Below are 5,240 nucleotides of genomic sequence, written 5' to 3'. Positions count from 1 at the left end.
GTAATGGCTTGACTAGATGGGCAAAGTCCGGTAATTTGACTTGCAATACTTACAATGGAGTAAGTGTAGTAGATTATGTAATTTTCTCGCATGGTTTGTGTGAGAAAATGGAGGAAGTTTTGAATGGAGATCAACTCTCAGACTTAAAATCATATCACAAGCCAATTTATTTATGTTTCTCTTGTATTGGAAAGAAACAATTAGAGTCAAAAATTCAACATGTCCAACAAAATCTCCCATAGGGCGGAATTCTTTTGACCCCAAAAAATTGTAATACCTTCAAAATGACGCTAGAGAGGCTCTTCGAGAAGGAGAAAATCACAATTCACAACCTTCATAGTCATGAATTAACACATTTAATTCAATATGCACTTACATAGTGCAAAAGAGAAAAAAAAAAATAAGAAGTCTGAAACAAATTGCTTTACGGTTAATGCTTGGTTTGACAAGGAATGCAAAAAGGCAAGGAGAATGTGGAAAGAGTCAAACAAAGATAGCATACAGCTCAAAGCTTACAAGCAGTTATTAAGCAAGAAAAAGGTCGATTTCATGGTTTCAAGGAGAGAAGAACTAATCTTCCTTGGGAAAAATAATCCCAGATTATTTTTGGAAGGAGCTCCAACCGAAAAAGATACAAACTGGCAATAGTATTGCAACTTCTAAATGGTTAGACTATCCAAGACAGCTCTATGAGCAGAATCCAAGGTTGACCCTCCCCCCTTGGTCAACATTGATATTGAACTCTTCACGGTACAAGAGGTAGAGATGGGTATCAAGAAGTTGGGTGTTGGAAAAGCAAAAGACTTAGTTGAACTCCAAGCAAAATATCTAAAGTGGGGCTTAAAGATTCGTGCACCTCACATTACAAAAATCTTCAACAACATCATACAACAGGGGCTCCCCACAGATTGGACAACTAGTCTGGAAATACCTCTTTTCAAGAGCGATGATGTCAATAATCCTTCCAATTATAGGACCATCATGATAAACCCTTTGCTTGCAACGCTATTTGGAAGCATGCTAGAAAACAAAATTAGCAAGTGGGCAGAAGAAAGAGATAAGTGTGCTAAAGGGCAAGCAGGTTTTAGACCTAAACATTCCACAGTTGATCATTATATAACTTTAAGGCACATCATTGAAAAATTTGGGAGAAAAAGGAAGAAGTCTTTTGTTGCTTTGTTGATTTCAGAAAAGCGTTTGACTCTGCTCCTATGGATAAGCTTTGGCATAGAATGGAGGAACTTGGGGTTCCTAAACATTTGAGGGCAGTTGTGCATAGGCTGTATGAAGAGGTGAAAGTCAAAATTAGAACTTCAACAGGCATTTCTGAAAGTTTTAGAAGCGATATCGGGGTCAAGCAAGGTTGCCCATTGTCTCCTACCCTTTTTGGTTTATATGTCGACAAGCTTGAGGAGTGGTTAAATTCGCAAGGGGGTGATGGTATTTATTTGGGCAAGTTTGTTATAAGGCTTCTTTTGTAATCAGATGACCTTATTCTGATTGCTAAATCGGCTCTTGGTTTGCAAGAGCACTTACTATCGCTTGAGCATTTTTGTAAAAGTGTGGGGATGCAAGTCAATATCAGCAAAACGAAAGTAGTGGTTTTTTTCTAAGAAAATAAGACATAACCAGCATAAGTTCTACTTTGAAGGCAACATTCTGGAAGAAGTTGCGGATTACAAATACCTCGGAATTGACTTCAACAAAAATCTAAGCTGGAATGGTTGTAGAAAGAAAAGAACTTTGGGGGGTTGGAAAGCATTTTATGCTTTTCAAAATAGGTGCAGAGAGGCAGAGTTATAGGACTGGAAAACCACTCAAACTCTTTTTGGGCTTCTAGTGATTCCAGTGATTCTCTATGGTTGTGAACTATGGGCTAGCAGTACATCCGACATGCATTGGAGACAAATTGAGAAAATTCAGAAGCGTTTGGTTACAAACAAATTCAAGATTAAAAGTGCAGTTCCTTATGCTATCTTGTTAAGTGAAACAAGGACTGCTCCTATTGAAGCAATTTCTATGGTGCGAGTCATAAGGTATTTAAAAAAAATTGAGCAAATGGAAGAGGGTATATGGCCTAAGGGTGTCTTTAATGATAGATTGTGCAAGAGAAAAAAAAAACTTGGATGCAGCAAAATAACAAATGGTTTAGTAAATGGGGTATTTGCTTGAATACGTGTCCCATAAACAACAAAGAGATAAAAGCTTTCGTTATGGAAAATTTCCACAAGCGTACTTGGGATAAGGAGCTAGGAAGAAAGAAAAAGTACTATATTGAAGTGTTTAACCCCACTCATAGTCATCAACCAAAAGCATACATAGAGGCCAATATCTCTTAGAGAGCCAAAATTCTTATTGCTTAGTTAAGGACTAATTCTCATCAACTCCGTTGTGAAACAGGGTGCTGGAAAAGGCCAAAAGATGTGTGGGATGAAAGAGTATGCATTTTTTGTTCTTTCAGAAAAGTGGAAACATAAAAACATTTCATTTTAGAATGTGAGGCCTTGAAAGACAACAGGGAAAGTTATGCAGATATGTTGGGAGCTAGCTCTTGGGATAATCTATTTAGCGAGGGATTTGTCGAGAAGCTAGGAGCATTTATTTTGAAGCTTCACAGAAAAAGGGTCGAATACATCAAGCAAATTAAGAAGCAATCTGTCCCATAGGCTATCTTTAGCCTCGTGGACGTTAAAATAATTTCTTTCTTTCTTTCTATCCATGTAATACTAATTCAATGAGTTGAATGTGGGTATTTTGTTAAACACTTTAAATTATGTGGCAACAAGAAGTCCAGATGAAAAGTCATTGATGATTCTACCTTCTATAGTCCCACATCCACACCTCTCACCTGGTCATCTAATCTTTATGTGAAAGAATTATTAAATGTAAAATAGAGGTTGGAGGTTTTAGAAGCCAAAGAGTAGGAAAGAGATCATAAAATTCATATAATAACAACTGAGAACAAGGCTTTAGCAGAAAGCAATAAAGTTTTGAAAGCAGAAGTGGCATTGCTACAAGAAGCTCTCCTGGTAGGGTAGATAGAATGGCAACGCATGAAGGCAAATGTGCAAAACATAAAGAAATATGTAGTGGAAAGTGTAGAGATGGTGAATGCAAAACCATCCCAGGATAAAGGCAAAGTGGTTGCTCAAAGAGACAACCATGAAGAGAAAGCAAGAGAATAAAAGAAAGGAGGTTCCACAAAAGTTTCCAAAGCTTGGGCTCAAGTTATTAACAATTTTGATAATAAGGAGAAACAAACATTTGAGCTGACAACATGCAAGATAGAGAAAGAAAGGAAAGACAAAATAGAGCAGCAAACATAATTATTAATGGGGTGGAAGACTATGGAAAAAATGAATGTACTCTTGACCTCGCAAGGAACTTCTTGAAAGACAAGTTGTTATGGTAAGGACAAATATGGCAAGCATGGAGGGTGGGTAAGTTTAACAGTGAGAGAGTCAGACCCATAAAAATCATCATGCCTAGCTTGCGGGATAAATATATCATTCTAAGCAAGAAGCATCTCTTGAGGCATTCTCGCCTTTTTCTGGAAGAAGATTTAACTGTAAAACAACAGGAGGAAAGGAGGGAGGAAATGTTAAAGGTTAGGGCAGCAAGAGATGAAGACAAGAGAGCATGGATTTATAAAGGTAAAGTTGTGATAGTGCGATTTGGACCTCCTTCCAAAACAGAGTAGCAAGATGGTAATAAAGAAGAGGCAACAAACTCTTCAACAGGAAATCAGGAAGCAAGGTCAGTATGGGAAAGCAGGGACAAAGACTCAAATGTGAATCTTGCATGTCAAAATAAATAGCAATCAAGTCATACCCAGGTTTCCTTAAGATTAGTTTGTTGGAACTATAGAGGTTACCCATGGAGACGAGGACCTGGGTTAGGGCCTATTGTGGAAGATAGAGGCATAATTAACACATGAGCATGAAGGGTTCAAGACACCTTTGTTTGAAAGATATTGGAAGATGGCAATGTGGAACAAGGCAGTAAGGAATGGCAAAGGACATGGGGGTATCATGGTATTAGAGAGGGAAAAAGAAGGTCATCTCATTGAATTAGAAAAATAAGACTCAAATAAACAATTAATTTGGTTTCAAATATCAAAAAATGGAAATCACATCAGAATTGCAACATGTTATTTTGAGCCACAAGTTTCAAAAATCTACAAAAGTAGAGGGATTTATCACAAAGATCCCTTTGCATCCTTAAAAGCAGATATTGCACCATATTCTCAGCTAGGTGAAGTCCTTATAGTGGGTCATTTCAATGCTAGAACTGCAAGGGAGCAATCTAACATTCTTTGTTTTAAAGAAGATTGTGACCCTCTTTGGCTTACAAAAGAGAGTAATCATTAGTGGGAAAGCATTTCATAGGACAAGGGTTGCAATCTCTTTGGTGAACAATTGCTTACTCTATGTGGGGCCTTTGATTTAGTCATTTGTAATGGCTTGACTAGATGGGCAAAGTCCAATAATTTCACTTGTAATACTTACAATGGAGCAAGTGTGGTAGATTATGTAATTTTCTCGCATCGTTTGTGTGAGAAAATGGAGGAAGTTTTGATTGGAGATCATCTTTGGGATTAAAATCGTATCACAAGCCAATTTATTTAAGTTCCTTTTGGACTGGAAAACAATTAGAGTCAAACACTCAATGTGTTCAACAAAATCTCCCAAAGGGCATAATTCTTTTGACTCCAATAAATTGTAATACATTCAAAATGACGCTAGAGAAGCTCTTCGAGAAGGATAAAATCCCAATTCACGACCTTCATAGTCACAAATTAACACATTTAATTCAATGCGCACTTGCAGACTACAAAAGAAAAAAAATTAAGAAGTCTGAAACAAATTGCTCTCTGGTGAATGCTTGGTTTGACGAGGAATACAAAAAATCAAGGAGAATGTGGAAAGTGTTGAACAAAGATAACATAAAGATCAAATCTTACAAGCAGATATTAAGAAATAAAAGGGCCAATTTCATGGTTTCAAGGAGGGAAGAACTAATCTTCCTTGGGAAAAATAATCCCAAATTATTTTGGAAGGAGCTCCAACCGAGAAAGTTGCGAACTGAAAATAACATTATAGCTTCTAAATGGTTTGACTAGCAAGACAACTCTATGAGCAGGATCCCAAGGTTGACCCTCCCCCCTTGGTCAACATTGATACTAAACTCTTCATGGTTCAAGAGGTAGAGACAGGTATCAAGAAGTTGGGTGCTGGAAA

This window comes from Pinus tabuliformis, chromosome 3_1 (assembly GCF_031772625.1).
Source record: "Pinus tabuliformis cultivar Carrire ecotype Pingquan chromosome 3_1, CPIR1, whole genome shotgun sequence".
Classification (NCBI taxonomy): domain Eukaryota; kingdom Viridiplantae; phylum Streptophyta; class Pinopsida; order Pinales; family Pinaceae; genus Pinus; species Pinus tabuliformis.
Note: the sequence above shows the minus strand (reverse complement) of the source record.